This window comes from Venturia canescens, chromosome 10, assembly GCF_019457755.1.
Source record: "Venturia canescens isolate UGA chromosome 10, ASM1945775v1, whole genome shotgun sequence".
Taxonomy (NCBI): Eukaryota; Metazoa; Arthropoda; class Insecta; order Hymenoptera; family Ichneumonidae; genus Venturia; species Venturia canescens.
The window spans coordinates 14,342,693-14,361,776 of record NC_057430.1 but is presented as its reverse complement, the minus strand read 5'-3'; positions in this window follow the sequence as shown (position 1 = coordinate 14,361,776).

The following is a 19,084-nucleotide window of genomic DNA, read 5'->3' as shown; positions in this document are numbered from 1 at the left end:
TGAAAATGGATAATACACAAAAAAAAAAATACAATGCTTAGCGATCACGATCCAAATGCCCTTGGAGACGAGTAGTTGCGCAGTTGATAAAATTTTAGTCGCGGTAGCGTCTCGGAATTTGTGCATTCACAAGCAGAATTTGCTCTCCAGAGTTTTATATTCAAAGGACCGAGATTCCAATTATTTTCGAAAACTTTCAAATATTATTTTCATAAAAATGGAAACAATAGATAAAATTCTCCCACTTTCCTTTTACAAGATTCAATACAAGAATACGTTTTTGAAAATTCTAATTAGAGTAGGCCCCTTAAGAGCAGGAACTCTGTGGTAACTGAGCAGATTAAGGTATCGACGTCCCGACCATTATCCCATTCGGAATAATACCTGCAACGAGAATCAGCGTGAATACAGAGAAGATTGAGATGAAAAGATGAGGAGGAGGGAAGGAAGATTGAGCATCCGCTTTTCTCACGTGGTCCAGTATGTTTGCTGCTGCTGATGCGTCCGCGAGTACTCGCGCCGTTTCGTTGATGAACGGGCGTTAGCGCGGGAGTTGCGAGACAAAGATCCTCGCGGGAGTGAAGAGAGGACAGGAGATCGGCGGCGGGGCTCGCCGCGGAGGAGGAGGGGAAAGAGATGGCTCCCTCCCGGCGTGCAGCAGTCGCATTAGTTCGCGTCGCTCCTGCTGCGCGCAAATTAGACCCACAGGCCTTATTCTCACTACGAAGTATGATCATCGGGTTCTGAAAAACGTACGGAAAAGAATAAAAAGTCAGAGAGAGAGAGAGAGAAAGAAGAAAGAGAAAGCGAGAAGAAAAAACGAGAGAGACAGATGAAAAATAAGAAAAAAATAAATAAAATTGTTCCCGAGAGAAAGAGCCGAGGGAAAATATGACGAGGAGAAAAAGTTCCAAGGGTAAGACTAATATATAGGTGCCTATATATGTATACGCGTGTCCGCATATACTATACGAGTGTAGTAAGAAACGAGGATGAGGAGGAGCGAGAGAGCGAGGGGAAAACATAGTATAAGGACCTCTTGGAAAGATGCTGAGGAAGAAGAGCTGCAAAGACTACGCGATGAACGACCGCAATCAACGCAACACCGGCGCACAGCCTCGCGAAAATTGCCTCCTTCGTACACCCTCTATATCTATACTTGTGTGTATATACCCCGAATATATTATATACGTTGAGCTCAAACGAGCGGCCGTTTTGCACTATACTCCTCCGTTCCTACGCACTCGCGAGTCCGCATCTCTGTATATTCGAACTTACGCACGTTATTAATAATATCACGCGGGTGATCCAACTGCGCGGGGATCCACGGTTTCCTCCGGGTCAAAGAGATCGCGGGGACTCGGCGAAGTGGACGCGGCACGAGTCGACGCGCGCGAATATGCCGCATCGACGGGCAAATGCGAGGCGAAGTTTCTCTAATTCTTGCTTTCGTGTTTTCATTAGTTTTACGGAATTTTTGGAGGGTTGAAATTCACGGAGGGCTGGCAAAGCGGGAGGAAAGAGCGAGATTTTCGGAGTAGATTTTTCCTGTGCTCGGGATTATTCCAATTGATTTTTCCCACACTTGGTTCAAATGTGACGAAACGACAGTGAGATAATAAATTTGAGCAATGATAAAAGCAGCCTCGAAGAAGGAGAAATCGACGGGCGCAGGCTTAATGAGGAAAGTTGCGCGAGCTAAAGGATCGATAATTAAGGACGACAGGTCAGGAGCTATTTCCTTTTAAATAATTCTTCGGTATTGGTTTTGACACGCGTGCCCTCCGGACACGAGGCGTAAATCATGCGGAGCTTCGCTCCTGCGCTGACGACGCGCTCACACAAATGTACATGTCCATTTCTGACGTTTAAGAGGACGTAACTCGGCCCGTTTTACAGCTTAAATAACGCGATCTCAGTCGCTTTGTTCGTTAAGGGTTTCTTTACGTGCGCGCGTGTATATATTAATGTGCCAAACGATGGGAGCCGCGAGGAAGCTGCGCGGCCAAATCGACTCCCGTTCTCGACATCGGACAACGCTTGTAACGCCTGCTCCCTCATTATCGTGACGTATTGCCGTTCCTTAACGATCCCTTATACCTGGAGAACTCTTGAGATCGAGTCACCACTAAAGTCCGCGTCAACGACCCGCACTTTCGAAGCTTATTCTCACGGTCCTGCTCTTCGCTCATAATTGCCACTTTCCGTCACTTTTGTACCGCCATCAATCACGAAATTTGTTCAATTCGCTCGACTCTTTTTCTTCATTTAATAACATAAATTTATATTCGACGAGGAGCTTCGATGGTGTCATTGAAATCGACGGAGCGGTTTTATTGAAGCTTTCCAGCTTGTGGATTTAGTCGAACGTCCAGTCGATTAGACGCGATGACCATTTTTAAATAGAACGAGAAATTGGGCTGATCGAATTTATTGATTCGATTTATGGGAACGAGAGTGATTTCGACTCCGCGGGGATGATTCCTCTCCCACGGAGCGAGAGAGAGAGCCCCGCGTCTTTCCCGCATCCTCGTTAAACAGCGGGAATCCCCATCGAAATTACTCTCGACCGTGAAGAAAATATAATTGAGCCGTCGCGAACTCGCGCGGTGCGTGCGTGACACGTAAATTCCGGAACAATTGCAACAAGCTTCATAAATTTTATTGCAGTCTTTCATATGGTGGCCATACGACTTTTGAGATTCGAGAGGCAATTGCGTTTAGTGAGTATTCGTCAAAGACTCGAGTTACTTTTTCGAGGTACTCTCGCCAAGACGGTAAACGAGTCTGGCTCCGCAGAACTCTCCTCACTTTTTTTCGTCTATAAAGTTACTAAAGCTGAAAGAGTATATCAACTCCAGAAAAACGGTGAACAAAGAAAAAGAGAGAGGGGGGAGGGGGCAGAAGTGATACTAGAACAACGTCGAAGAGACCAAAGAGGAGAACGACTGAGAAAAATCGAAGAGAGAAAGACAGAAAAACGATCCTTGCGTTTTATCCCTGTTCGGCGAGGGAGAACAGCAGCCAAGAGAGCGAGCTTGGCGAAGAACTCGCGTCCCATTACCGTCAACGGGCACTCCCGTTCGAGAAGACGCCATAAAGCCATAAACAGGGCGACCTGTTAGTCGATACCTGTTAGCAACGTGCCCCAGCCTCTTCTTCGTCGTGATATATCAAATCTTTCTCTCTCTCTCTCGCTCTCTCTTTTTCTTTCTCTCGAGCACAGTCTCACTTTTTCTGTTGATCAGTCTCTTTTCTTATTTTTATCTTTATCTAAATTGATCTTTTCCCTTTGCTCTCCTTCTCCAGCGTCCACCTTTTTGTTTATTTTTTATATTATTTTTCGTTGTTTCGTCTCCTATTCAAAGAATCGAACAAGCCGCGGGCTGGAAAAAACTTTCGTCGCGATTCCAAATGAATAAAACAATAGGAAATATTCGCTCTCGCGGTTTCTTTATATAGGAATTAATGATGTTGAAATTAGTCGAAACTGAATCAGTCTCGCTGAGCGAGACAAGTGGCGGCGCTGCTGCTTCTTCATTCTCTTATAAAAGCGACTTCACACAATTCATTCGATATCGAACGTCTGGTATTTTCGGCTTTTTTTTTTATTACGCGTCCCATTTCGCCTCAGCTGATTCTCCGGCGGAGTAGAGACTTGGGCGATCGTATAATAAAACGCGAGAGACGCGTGTTAAGATCGAATCGTCGGTGCGTTTGTCGTTTCCACCCGTAAACGATCATCATCGACGATAAAAAGTCTGGTTAAACGAGCGGGTGAGCCATATCAACGGGACACACTTTGCGTATACGTAAATCGTTAAATCTACCAAAGAATAAAGTTAACTTCAAGCATGAGGACGAAAAATACAATAAAACAACAACTCTCTGTCTCGAGGCACAAACGGACCGCGGCTGTGAATATTTTCTTTCGTTCCTTCAACCTCTTCTCCCGCTACGGGAGTTTCCACGTTCCCGTAGATCGACGGAATTTCGGAGTAGACTCGCTTCCCGAGCTAATGCGGCACCTTCTGCAAGCGTCCCACACATCCAAAATATTTCTTACATCGTTGGTACTTAATTTATGATAAAACTTTACTAGTTACGAGTTAAGTTACTACTTAAAATTTTTCAGTCGAGCTCCAAATTTAGCTCGATTAAGCGGAAACTTGCACGATTGACAGTTGGTGATCGAAATTGTCAAATCTGATGAAAGCCTCTTTGACAATTATATTCGAGAAAATCATCGAATGTCTCGTTTTTTTCCTCCAAATCAAAAGGTAAAACGAAGATGAGCATCATGAAACAACGAAAAAAATCGTGAAAAAAATCATTTTTCGAAAACCTTGACACGGGGCTTTTCTTCTTTCTGAAATTGCAAGCTTTGAAAGCATTTTAACAAGAATCACTTAATTATTCATGTCAATATTCGAAGTCTAGTAAAACTGTAAATTTTGGCTTTTTATACGTCAATATTCCTCGCCGTATAATGAGATAGTGGGAAATAAAATAATGATTACAGTTATGATATTACCGTGAGAGGGTAATCGTCTTTAAAAAATTCAGCCTCGTGTTCCCGCACACTCTTTTTCACAAGCGTAAAATAGAGATTTCGATAATTTACCGTAACGAATACTAGCAATTTTGAAAGCCTCATCTTCAGGTGTGATATAATGACGAAATTACTACGGTCCCGTCACAAAAAGGAGCCTGCTGAATGATTGTTTTTTCCATTCGCATCCTAATCGATATACACATGCGGAGTAGATCTCGGTCCATGTACACAAAAGCTCGATCATCGATCATCGTTGACGATAAGAAAAAAAAACGTTGACCGCACCCTCGGATTAATATCGAAAATAGTTCGCAGCGAATGTGGCCAAAGTTGATTGTTTTCAGGCTCCTAGAATCCAATGAAAACATGTTTCCTGGCGAGCCTGGAAAGTGTGAAAAAAAAGTATCAGAAAAGAGCAGCAAAACGAGTGCGAAGCCTCGAATTTGTAACTTCTTAAATAAACTTATCGTTAACTTGTAAAAGTATCGAGTTGGATTTCAACTCTTTTCGGCCTCAATCCCTTAAATACTCGTCCTCGTTAACTCGTCCCTTCGTGACGGTCTTCGCGGACCCAACAGGACGAAAATCCCTAAAAAAAACTCGATTCATTTTTCTCACCCAGAAATCCGGCTCACCGCAATTCACCTCACGATTTCTTTCGGTTCTACGGTCATTAGTACGAATCGTTCTGACGAAACGCCACGCACAAAATCGAAGAAGCGGAGAGCGCACGTGTGTTAATCGCTGCACACCTTCATTGGTAGCTGAATGCGCGGAGGCTTTTTTCACAGAACCAGCGAGCGAGCGGAGGGTGGCAAGAATTTTCTCCTCGACACACCTTGCTCCGCGGTGCGGTTACCGGTTGAGAGAATAAACGTAGCGCCTCCGACATATGCCGCCCATCGGTAGGACACTCGCGCGAGCCCATTTGCTTCCGAGTTTAATTATACGTGGATGCTCCACATGCGGAGTCGATACTCCGCTGCGGTGTGAGTCAACGCAATCTCGCAGATAGTATCTTAGCTCCTTCTGGAAGGATTCTCGTTACGTGCCATTTGCATGTGTGCGTAAGTGGATGTGCTCACGCACGTACGTGCGCGGCTCCGCCGAGCGAGTGTCTCAGTGCTGATGACGCTCGCTTTTATTCGCGGTGTGTACACACGATATTCCACATATTATTTATAAATAAATATCCGCGGGGACGAGCGTGTGTGCTTATACGGATAATAAATAGTTGGCGCGGTTATAGTTGGCGCTCCGTTGAAAGAAAAGTCGTTTCTGTTGTGTGAGGAATAATGAATATTGCTCGAGCGGTAATACGATGTATATTAATGAGCCTCCGAGCGGAGCCGCGTTCCCGAAGGTCGAGTCCGAGAGCAACCACCATTGAGAAAAGTCTTTGATGGCGAATAATTCTGCTGGAGACTCGACTGAGAGATTATTCGTCGAGTCCGAAACGTCGGGGAATAGTCTGATGGTGTGAATAATCGGGGGGCTGGGAAGTTCGTGCATGGTGAGAGCAAAAAATTCGATTCGAAAAAATGGTGGACTAATACGATTTGGTTCGACCAAAAACAGTTGTATCTACTGGATTATCGTCATGTGTGTTTGGTTCTGTATTAAGACATTTATCAAAATAAATATTTCATTGTCTCGGAATAAATGCGCGCGCTTCTTTTTAATCCTCACAAAAATGGGGGCCCCTCCAGGATAAATTCTCTCGTTCGTTATTTCTTAATTACAAAACGAAACGCACATCTCTAAACAACTTTTTTCCCTCAGCGTCGAGGGGACCATTTTCAGAAATATTTTTCGATATTTCGTAGTTAAGGGAGGAACTTCGGGCTGAAAATGGTTCAACGATTTCTCGTGACGTTGCGAACGAGCGCTGTCTTGGAATAGATCACGATAAAAGTAACGCACACATTGAGTAAGTCATTCACGTATTTGACAGATGCGCACCCGCGCTTCGTGAATTCTACGGACGTTACAAGTCGAGGAGGAAGTAAGAGGAAGGTCCGTCGAGCATTCGAGGTAGGAATAAAAGCATTACGAGGTCGCGCAGGCGACGTATAAATTGTGCGGGGAATTCAAATGATTTTATTCTCTCCCTAACCTACCCTGACTCGATGTGCGGCGCGTTTCACTTCGCCATTTCATTTCATCCGCACGTATTTATATTGGTGTGTGTACATGCACGGTGAAAATGGTGAGCGTAATTTATATTTATTAAATACGAAATGAAAACGAGGCATTATCTACCCCTCGCGCGAGCATTAATAAAGTTTAGCGAACGTAACTTCTTACAAGCTTTGTCCAACGTATCTCGCGAGAGCGAGAAACTCGTATGTTTTCATCCTCGGTGTGCATGAGCTCATGACGAATGTATAAACGATTATGATTCGAGAATCCGCGCGCTATTCGTCACGCCTCGAGGCCCCGTGTAAGGGCCGTCCACTGGAAATCCTCATTGCGTGGATAAAATCTTACAAGCATTAGCCACTTAATAAATAATTGAGTAAACACAGGCTTTGGAGACGCGCCACTATCTCGTTGGCTGTTGGGCGAGAAATAAAATTTATTTTATAATTACAGGGAGGTGCGAAGTCCGTGAGGCCCTTTGAACCTTGCGGACGCGATTATCGATCAATACTGTTTTTCAATGAACACTCCTCACGACTATTTTCAATGTGAAATCATATTAATTCATTTGTTGAGCAAGATTGATCACTTGCCAATGGCCAATGACTGAACGACTATTAATTTGCGATGCTCAACTGTCCACCGCGCGCTCCCATCCACCTATAAACCTTTATGTCCATCGTCGTTTCTGCTGCGCCGGACTCGCGGAAACTACGAAGAAGGAAGGCTTAAGGTGACTCGCCTCTGACTTGCCTGACAGATGTACCCAGTCTGAGTAAGAAGTGCGCTCAGCCATTTTTCTTCTTTTGCCCTTTTTTCATCCTCGTCATTGCAAACATCCAATTGCCCTTCTGGTGCATAAGCAATGCTCTTTTATCTCATTCTCAGCATTTTCTCTCTTTATCTTTCTCTATTCGTAACGTTCTCCGTGCGGCTGTATATAACGGAGTATATTCGCAGGGACTCTCTCGGTTACGTGGCTAATCGTCGCTCGTTTATCAACCTTTCTCGCCCCGCGCAGCCCCTTTAAAATAATACAAAATTTACTTTTCGCATGTGAGAAGCCGAGATATATGACCGGCGTTGCGAAATTAATTTCAATTAACTAGCCTGCTGCTCTCTCCACTAATAAAACAACATTTATGGAAACGTACTAATTGAAGATAAATAAAACGGAAAAGAGAATATTATTTCCGCCGAGAGTGCGATAGAAGCCCGGGTTCCGCAATAGTTAATCTCCCGGTGGCCGCCAGGTAGCGCGCCCGTTTGCTCGCGTGCGTCTCGATCCCCAAAGATACATCTGTATACATCTACAAATAATTCTCGATACATAAATATATTTAGTACAATTATAAATACGACGATACACATAAATCCTGTTAAGGTTCGGCGGCGCGGCAGGTCACGCGATTTCTTCCATCCACCGAATAACGTTCATTTTGTTTTATTAAACGTCTTTTTAATTGTGAAGAAACAAGAGAATAAACTGCCGACGAAAAATCGCGATAATGCGCACGCGCGCGTTTTGACGGGGAAAGGGGGCCCCACGCGGGGGCACGAATTCAGTAAAGGAGCGATTTTTTGCTGAAATTATTTTGTTGAAATGTTGCGAAAAAGAGAAAGAGATAAATGGATTGGAAAAGTGGTATTTGCACGGGTAGGCGATCGCAGGCGATCGAGCGGCTTCCGGTTTTTCCTTCCACCGGTCTTCGGAGCCTGCAATACAGTACGCACTCTCTCGAGCGCTCGTTTTTCTCCCGTTTTTATTTTTATTTTCTTGCCTGTTAGTTTTTCAGCGGATGGCACAGAGCGCTCGGTACAGTTGGCCGTTGCGTTTCGCTCCGAGTTTCCTCTCTTCTTGCTCTTCTTACGACATTTTTCTTGGTCTTGTTCTTCCGTCGTCTTCATCCACGTTTCTTAGCCGCTGCTGCCGCTGCTTGTCCGTCTCCGGTCTGCCACTTGGTCACGTACACGTGGAGGATCTTCTCGCACGGGCAAAAGGATGGGCGAGGCCCGCGCGCGCGCGCGCTCGCGAATCCACGAGGCGGCATCACGTTTCCTCGAGTTCTCTCGTTTAGCTCGAAGGACGTCAACTCCGACGGGAAGACGTCTCTCGGAGTGGAGAAGCCAAAGGAGCCAGGGAAGCGAGATGGAGGAGAAAAAAGCGGGAACGCACAAAAACGAAATGGAGAGAGAGAGAGAGAGAACCGAATGAGAATAAAGGGAAAAAGGGAGAGACAAGTCCCGAGTGGAGATTGAGTGAAGGGAAAAGAGAGAAGCGAATGGATCGAGAGCCGGAAGAAAAGCGAGAGAGAAAGAGGACGCGGAAAGACTAAATAAAATATTGAGACGCAGCGATGGAAAGGAGGAGCGAAGAGGGAAAAAATAGTCCAAGAAGAGAGATAGAGATGGAAGAAAAGAGATGAAAAAGAGAGCTTGAGGCGCAATACGAGCCTATCCAGCAACACACGTCGTCCAGGCCTATTAGCGAACTTATTAGCGACGTTTGCGCTACTGCGCGCCCGATCGCTTCAGGCTTTTGCGACGGAAAAGCACGCACACGTTACACGGATCTCGGACTCGAATGATCTCGCGACCTAAACTAACGCGCTTACCCACCAATTCTTCGGCGTCAATTAAAAGACGAGCGGTCGATTCGCTCTTCGTTCGTGTTTCGAGCGCGCGTGATCGAGTTTTACCAACTTTTTTCATATTCTACGCCAGTGTTGTACATTTTGGAGGCTGAGTGCTCGTGCTATCGGGAAAGTTGAGACTACGGAAAATTCAGTGATTTTACGGCCGTTAAACGCCCCCGTACCAGCATTCAATGAAAATAATTATAATTCAAGACATCAAAATTTTATTAGGATTGACTGACCTGCAGTCGAGAGCCCGAAATTCACCAGCGTTCGTAGCTCAAACGACTCAATTCTCAACGTCCTTGACGAATGAGAAAGACGAAAAATTCTGGTCCATCCCGGACCAGTAATTTCCAACACGCAAATCTCTATAAATTGGAAAAGTCCAATTCTTCGAGTCACACACCACGTGGCACAAATCGATTAATCGATCGTTCAATTTTTCTTACCCTCGTAAGTACAAGTGTGAGATTAACGCAGAACGAAGGAGAGAGAGAGAGAGAGAGAGAGAGAGCAAGTGAATTTAGTGGATCGTCGAAGAATGCTATTCACCGGGGCGATTTTTGCGAGGCGATAAATTAATGGCACGTTCTCGTGTACACATTTTACGAAGATCGCGAAGCAGCGGTATCCGCCTGTCATTTCTCTCGCTCTCGCCAACACTTCTTGCCCCCTTTTTTCCTCTTTCTTTGCTTAAGGTTATTATAATGAGGAACGAGGTAACGAGTCCCTTATCGAAAGGAGAGCAATCGATCGTTGATTATCGATGCTTGTCTCGCGACTCCTACAGATATACGAGTCCCTATAAAACAACTAGAAAGAGAAAAACGAGAGCACGGAGGGCGAACGCGTCGGTGGTAAATACTCGCGAAAGCAGCTGCGCTTCGTTCCGAGCTCGGGGCAGGTGAATTTTTCGTTACTCTTGCACATACGCACACAATTAAATTCCCATACCCTTCGCCTCGGAGGCGACGACTTTGTCCATTTCTTTGCGTTACACCGACGAAAGCAAACACCTAATCCCCATCGCAGGTCTAATAGCATCTCTCACCCGCGTGAGAAAGGGTTACGCCACCGAATTCCCTTAACATATTCAATTTAATTGCCTCGACACGCGCTCTCTTATTTATCGATTCGAGGAGCTCAAGGGGCTCCTGTAACAGTGGCTTTTCTGGGGGCTAACTCCCTATCGGGAGACTGATCTCGAAGTCACTTGGCTCTTTTTATTCCTCACGGTCTTGATATGCTCTATACTTTAAGTTAGCAATATTTATTTTTATCCTGCACTTTTGCTAATCGTTATATATTTTGCGTCACCGTTGTTTCTTCTACGAACCTTTCCTTCAGCTTTTTCCTAAAAAATTTCTAACTGTTCTTTTTTTTTTTAACTCATTTAATGTAGATTGTGCCCGTAGGATCGTGTTTTATGGATGTCTAAATTTCGTCGATTTTTACTTTTCAATTGGAGATATTATATCACTCTGAATTAATGTGAAATTATTTTTTGGCGAATGAAATTATGCAAGCCATTTATTAAACGGGGATCCACCACTGAATGAACCCGAAATTTTATTCGTCCTCTGGCTAAAAAACTATAGTTCTTTATGTATAAATTCGCTTTGGAGAGAGCAAAGAGAAATGAATCGAGAAAAAAGTGTTAATAAAAAGACAGAAGGCTGATTGCTCATTTTACAAATTTCATTCAATCTTTATTTCTAGCAAGCCAGTATTTATTGTGTGGGTTTTCCATAAACTTCGTAAGAAGCGTTCATCCGTAATATGCAAAGATAAACGATTTTTTACCCTGTGTCTTTTCTTCATATTCAAACACGTTTATCTAAACAACTAATAAGACGAACCCTTTAAAATTTGATATGCGTGTCAGTCGACTGTCCATTTAAATTCTGTGTAAATTTCAAGACTTTCTTAAGGGAATCGTTTCGTGCATAAACTACCTTAAGTTTATATCCGTACTAGTTCACTTATTATTTCACTGATTACATTATCATCTTATTCCTTTTATTTATCACGCTTGCGTGCCCCAAAGCTCGCTAGAGAAAAGTTAATCATTATTCCGAAAAATGTTGTATTCAGAAACATCTGAATTTCGGACGAATTTCAAGACGTTTCTCCCCCGCGTCTCTTAAAACCTTTCCCAACCTCTACAATCATCACCGAACAAAAAAAAAGGAATATCACATCGAAAATATCGAAAGCACGGTTCGATGACTCAGCCCATCTTTCCTCAAGTCCATACCCACCTCTGCCTGAAAGTATCTCGTTATCCGAGTACCTGCAAACTTACACCATAACACACATAAACGTATGTAAGCGTATTAAATGGAAGGTGAATATACATGTGTAGCCTTATTCGTAATCAAGACGCAATCTTAGCCACGTAGCCAGCCGGTAGAATGGTTGGATGTGTGGTGTAACATCGCCGGTTGAGTCGAATTCCTTAAAGAATATCGTTACCATTCGTGCATATATACGTATGTTTATAGATACGCGTATACAAAGCTGTACAGAACAATCTCTGTGGAGAGTGCGATATAAGCCCTGTACCCATTGAGCGTGGCAACAAATCAAAATATCAATTAACGCGGTGAAACGGGGCCCGAAGCTTCGATCTTTGCAGCATCTTTTCTTCGTTCCCTGCTCTTTCTCAATCGTACATATAACACGTATCGAAATATACGTGTGTATAGAAAGCCGCTTTTTTTTCGTTGGCTTTCTCTTATTCTTACCTCGCGAAGGCAGATAACGCGTGAAACAACCGTACGAATACGCGTGTATACGTATTTATATAAGGAACGAGAAGTGGCGGCTTCTCGAAGTCGCTTTGCCATAGGCTCCGATCCTGACTCCTTTGGCATCCCGTTATCGGCGACTCGGCGATCAGGCCCTCTCTTCTTCTCATTGCCGCTTATTCCAATGATATCGAGAGACCTCTATCTCTCGGAACATCCACGCACTCGCGGAGTCTCTCTATCTCTCCTCCTTTCTCACTCCCGTAATCGCGCGCGGACGAACGAAACTCTGGACGAGGAAAAATCGAGCAACGGAGATCGCGAGAAATTATTGTGTAGAGGCTGACGGTGAGAGGGAGAGAGATCGAGGCCCGGAATGGGAATTAACGAGAAACGAAAATAAGCGAGAATCGGCGTAGTGCCTGCGGAAGGACGGGCAAATTTTGTCCCCCTGCTTCTCGCGTGTACGGACTAATACTCATTTAGTTAAATACAGGCTTGTTGGTTTTCTCACACTTTTTATTTATAGCGGGTGGCCCATGCGTGAGGATCCTTCGGGAGAGGTTCGCAGGGTTTTGGGGGAAGTGGAACTGCGGAGTCAGGGATGGAGGAAAGTTGGATCGGAGCGGCAGGTTTTTCGGACTCGATTTTTCCGATTTTGGCCCCAATTTTAGTGAGCTCCTTTGATAATCGTTTTCGCACTTGAATCGGACACCTCGTATACGCGGGGAGACGTAAACGAGAGGGAGAAAAGTGAGAAAGAGATGAAGCCGCGCGCGGTTGTTGCGACTCGGAAAAAGGGAGAGACGAGGATGTAGGAAACCGCGAGGGGACGAGGAAGGGACGGATGAAAGAATGGGGAGGGCGGAGGGGCGAGAAGTCGCAGGGCCGTTTAGTTAAAGGAAGATCAAAGGGAGGCCGGCAATAATTATAGAAATATGTGCCTTGATGCTGCTGCTGCTGCTGCTGCTGCCATGATGCCCTCGTCGTATTCTCGTTGTGTCGCGCGCGAGGATGAGAAAACATCGCGAGAAAAAAGGGTGTGTACCTTTAAAGAGAATGAGGGTTAGTGAAAAAAAGGAAGAAAAATAATCGAGAGAAAGAGAGGAAGAAAAAGATTTCCAATCGCTTCGTTCATGAGGTTTCAACTTATTTTCGTCCCCGCGCGATTGCCGCGCGATTAAGTTTCTCATTCTCTTTCCCCTCTGGCACCTTTCAGCTTGTTTCACAAACCGTGCCTCGACTCCTGTCCTCTCATTAATACAGATATCTATTTACTCGCTTCTTTATCAGAAAGTCGTAATCTTCGACACGCTGTTTCACGATCGTTCGCCTTCGAGCCCTTTTTCCCTCCTCTTTCGCTCGAATTTTTGCTGTCACCGTTTTTTTCTTCGTTGGCTACAAAAAAATTGGAGTTGAGACTTATCTTTGCTCTCTGAAGCGATTAAAAATTTTCTCTTTTTGGCTCGTTCTCTGACACGGACTGGATGGTAAAAATGATGAAATTTTCATCGTGAGTGCAAATCGAACGGTGCTTAATATCACTTTTTTCACAACCGAATATCAATCACTCTTGTTTTCACTTCGTACGTCGTCTGAATAATTATAATCGTTTTATAACGATGTAATAATGCGTACGTGCCAAGAGCAGCTCAGGAGATAACGATCTCTGGCTTATCGTAAGATTAATACGAAACATTTCAAGAATTAATCAAAAATAATGGAGCGATCGTGTGTCAGTAGAAAGAGCGTCGTTTGGTCAGACGAGCCTCTCCCTTGCCCAAGTTTTTCGAAATTTTTTAGAAACTCCATCGTTCCAAGTTCGAGAATATTTCGCGTACTTCGATGCCGTTCGGCGCTTCGTGCCCATCGAAAGTTCAACATGCAAAACCGAATCGAAAGCGAGGCGATGTGCCCACGCGCGAATGGGTTTAGAAACAACAATTGTAAATTTGGCGTGGCGCAGAGCGTGTAAATTTATTTTATACGTTAATTCGTCACAAGGGCGGGGGGGGGGGGGGGGGGGGGTGGGGAGCGAGGTTTAACGGTTTAGTGCGCGGTTGTGAGCCCCGAGGAAGATGGAAAATACGCGTACCAATATTAATCTCGTGGGTCAGAATCGCGAGAGAATCGTCACCGCGAGATGGGAGAGCTGCAACGCGTGCGGGTTGCGAGAGTTCGGGTCTCGCTTGACAAATGCGTAACACGGCGCGGGATCGCTTGAATTTTCACGCAGCAAAGCTCTCGCGTGTGCGTCTGTCCGCGCGTGTATTTTCAACACATGCATTTTTCGTGCAACATCGCCAAGATTGGTGGGACGATGAGAATTTTCGACTTCGTGGAAGCGACGATTGTCCCTCATTTTCTCTTTCTTTCTTCCTCGTTTTGTTTTTCACAGGGTAATTCCCGAGGAGGCAAGAAACTCAGACGAAAGCACTCTATCTTGTGATTTCAATTGCAAAGCGATTCTCCGTGGCAAAGAAGCGAGCGTTTTTACGCCCATAAAAAATGAATAAAGCGACTTCAGCTTCGGGAATTCTCCGCTCCGTCGTAACCGTTTTCTTCTTTTACTACTGCAAACAGTAATAATTAATAGGAGCGTGAAAGCTTTGCATTCGAATCACACGAAATTTGATGAGAAAATTATGATTCATACGGTGTGAGTGCGGAGTTTGGATAGCGCATTTTTCCACCGCTGAGATTTCGCGCTATCGCGTTCAACGGCGAGTGTACAAATCAAAAGGCTTCGCGTATCAATGGAAATATTCCAACGAGGTAATTCACAGATGCTGCAATAAATTGGGGATCGACTATCGCTGAAAATATTACGGAAACCAAAGAAATATATTCAAATTTTCACTCGAATATGCTCTATCGAAACAAATCGGCTGAGTTGATGGAAGCTCGGGGGAAAAACGGCGACGAGGATCGCGCTAAATTTTGTCGAAATGAGTACAGCTGCGCCCTAATTCAAAGACACTTTCCGCGCGTTTTGCGACGTCACATAACCATCGTAAATCCTAGCGAAATCATTGGAGAGTAAAAAATCTTGCTGTAGGCAAAGCCCACTTCGAGATTCATTTGAGAAGCTGTAAATAAATAGCCGAGCGATTTATTGTTTTTATTTCATTTACTTTTGACCGCAGTTTCAACGAGGCTTTCGAATTACGGATGTTAATCGGCTCGCGATTAGCCTGTCAAAGTAAAATATACTTCGTCCCCGTTTTTGGCTGCTGGAGACACGGGAATTAAAACTCACTCGAAATATTAAACGCGCACTACGACAAAGTACACACGCGAATATATCCATGAACGCGAGGATGTAAACGATATTCACGCGATTTTATTACAGGATGCATCTATTTTGCCGCGTTTCACCTTACTTTTGCTTTATTACACACCAACGTACTCCTAAGACTCGTCAGAACGTTCCTTCAGCGTCTCTGCATAGGTGCGTGGAAAACAGAGAGTGAAAGAGAGCCAGCGAAGCAGAGAAAGAGAGAGAGAGAAACGACAACGACGACGTCGGCGCCACGACGTATGTAATTACCCGATAATTCAAAACTGCGAGAGATATAGGCTTGAAAACGACGAGGATATAGAGAGGCACCCAGAGAATTAACTCGGTCTCATATAATTGTCGATTAGCCGATGGCGTATGGAACGTTATTTCCAAGATTCTTGCGACATCCCGATTAATGAGCTCGTCCCTCTCTCTCTCTCTCTCTCTCGCACTCTCAATCTCAGTAAAGTAAGCGCTCGTGCACGTGTATGTGTGCAGGCGTATATAAGTCCGAGTAAATAGCGTAGTGTAATAATCGCGGAAACCGTAACTCTCCCTTTCGATTGATACAGCACGCTTTATCGCGAAAAAGATCTATCACAGAGATCTCCGCATCTAATGTGTACTATTTTTTGTGCACGAATACGTATCAAGGAATGCACGTGGATGTGTACGAGAAACGAATTGAAAAAACGATGGAGCGAATTATGATAAATAGCCGCAAATCATTATGTTTTACTTCGAGTATGATAAATCCGTTTTATTAGTCGGTGCTATCCATAAACAGGCACACATTTGTCTGCGCATACATTCATGGAGCGGTATATAAAGACAATATTTTGACGATCGGCTGTTACGCGCGCGCGCCGACATTCTTCGGAGGCTTGCCGCATCTCCACTATTTCATTAATAATTGCCGTTACTATAAAGTTTCAATGGCAATTTAATGCAGGATATTATTTTGCTGTTACGACGCCGCGACTTTGCATCGTTGCGAAGATAAATTCGACGAGTGTGATCTTAATAAAGAGGAGATTCTTCCTTCTTCGTTTCTCTTTCTCTCGATTCTCCATCCCGAAATCATCGTTTTTCGTACTCCCTTTCGAAAAAGCCATAAACTGTCTCTTCCCGGCTGAATGTCGCCACTGGATTAAACGTCGCGCGCGCGCGCGCGTGTGTGTGTGTGTGTGTGCGGAAAATTTGGGAGATAGAGACGTAGAAAGGGAGGAGAGAAAATTGTCGTTGACACGTCCGCTGAGATAAGGTCGCCTTTAAGTTTCGTAAATCACGAGCCCCCCCCTCTCTCCAGCTGCTCATCCTCTATATCAGAACGCTTGCAACTTTGCACGCGAGTAAGCAGTGGATTAATGCAGAAAGAATCTTTGAAAGATTCGTTCAATGTACAGGGTGCGCCGGGAGTAGAATCCAATCGGTTTTCTTCTCGATTCTCACGATCTCCGAGCGTCTATTTGACATCTTATGGTCCAGAATAAACCTCCAAAAAAGCGGATTCGTCTCCTGGAAATTGGGGGATACTCGGAGGGAATAATCCTCAGTGATTCTTCGGACAGCCTGTATGAGGGGTTCCAGATGTTTCCGTACGCAAAAGAACGAGCCGGGAGGATTCATACGCGGCGAGACCTACTGACCACCTCGATGATTCATATTATTGTTATTATGATTATTATTACAACGTTAGGTACATGCGAAATACGTTTTGGACACCTGGAAGATAATTTAATGGATCTCGGAGGCCCGAGACATAAACGTCAAGCCCAGCAACTGATATAAACCTCTTCTTGTGTTAATGTCAGCCTCCGCGCGTCCGTGTGTGCTGGAAATTTCCGGGCGAAAGTTGTGCAACGCTTTACTTTTGTCCCAGTCTTCGGGATCCGAGCGAAATAAAGAGCTCGCAGCTCCTCCTTCGAGGTATTAATTCAGTGCAGGAAGTCATCTTCGTTAATCGCGATCTATTTTGGAAGGTTCAGCAGGCATATTTCGTATCCGGGAAGGGAGTTATTGGAGCAGCGATCACGTCGTTTTCGGTGAGAAATGTGACAGTGAATTTGTTTTTGTTTTTGTTTTTTTTTTTTTTTTTTTTTTTTCATTTTTCTAATTATTCGTTCCACTTCCTGAAACTTCAGTCCTCAAAACGTGCTGGGATTCGAGAATCTTTGGAGAACGAACTGCCTCCTCGGACTCGGATTTAAGAACAGACCAGTCGTGAGGGGGCCTCGGGTTTAATTACACACGAGCTGAGCCTCCTCTTTCCCTTACACGATGAATTTAAATATAGGAATAAAAGTACACACGCGTACGCAGGGAGCTGCGGAAGATAGCGAAACGTAGGAAGATTGGAAGGAGAGCTGCGAGTGCGATTGTCTCCTTTGCTCTTCCTCCTTCGGATGGGGAGTGAGATAAAAAGGCGTGAGTTGAAAAAATTGAGAGAGGAAAGTCCGATGTACACAGATATAGAGGGGAGCAAGAGTGCGATTAGGCACGGTGGGAGAGGCGAGTTCAGAACCGGGAGAGAGAGAGAGAGAGGACGAGAGTGTATCGCGCGTAAGAACGATAAATCTCGCTCCTTCTTTTTCTCCATCTTCCTCGACGAGTCAGGTGGACGATGGTCATCAGCGAGAGTCGCCCCGTGTAAGCGCGTAGTGCACACACAGAACACAAAACGAAGCGTCGGCGGGTCGCGGCTTTTCCCTCAGGAAGAAAGAGACGCGAGATGAGAATGCGAGAGGATCGAGGCACCGAGAGAAAAGAAGGGAATGAGAGAGGGCTAGATGAAAAAAAAAAAAAAAACGAGAGAGAAATAGTGAGGCTAAAGCGCACTCGTAGTGGAGACCTCACCGAAAGGTTAAGCTCTACGAAACGTTTTCTCATGGCGTACGCGAACGGCCTAGCCACGACCTTCGACCTCGGTGGCCACAACTTACAAGTCCGCAATGCGAGCTCACGGCTCGCATTGCCTCCTGATGCTACCCACTGAGAACTCTCGTACTACGATATTTCGCTGCTTGGTACGCAACGCGCGCGTATAGCCCCGGAGCTTCTAACTCTATATACTAAAAGTAAATGATACGGCAAGAAATGTTATTCGTAAATCCTGAAAATTGAGATTAGCATTGAAGTCTGAATTTATTGTTGATTTTATTTTGCCGGAAGAAATTTCATTGACTCGGAGCTCCAGCTTTTCAGATCATTCACATTTTTATTCTCGTTGAGGGGCAGATCATGCTCGAAGAATCGTATATTTTATGGGTGTCTAAATTCGACCGATTTTTATTTCCTGTTGAAGATATAACAACTCTAAATTCATTTCATAGTTATTAATTCGGAATTGTAAATACATTTTTTCAAATTATTTTTTGGGGAAGGAAATTACAAGCCATCGATTAATCGGGGTTCCACCACTGACTGAACCCGAAATTTTATTCGTCCCTCGCTAAAATACTATGAATTTTTAAGTTAAGTGAAGTGTTAATTAAAAGACAGAAGGCTGCGACAGGAATGGGCCAAGCCACGAAGAAACAAAATGCCGAAATAAGCAAATGTGAGGTTAAGATTGCTCATTTTACCAATTTCATTAAATCTTTGTTTCTAGTAAGACAATCGTCTCGAATTTTTTCCCAAACCCTCTTGAGTGGGGATCAAATGTTGGAATGACTAAAATTTCGAACAGCTAAAATCTCGAATTTATAAACTTCGA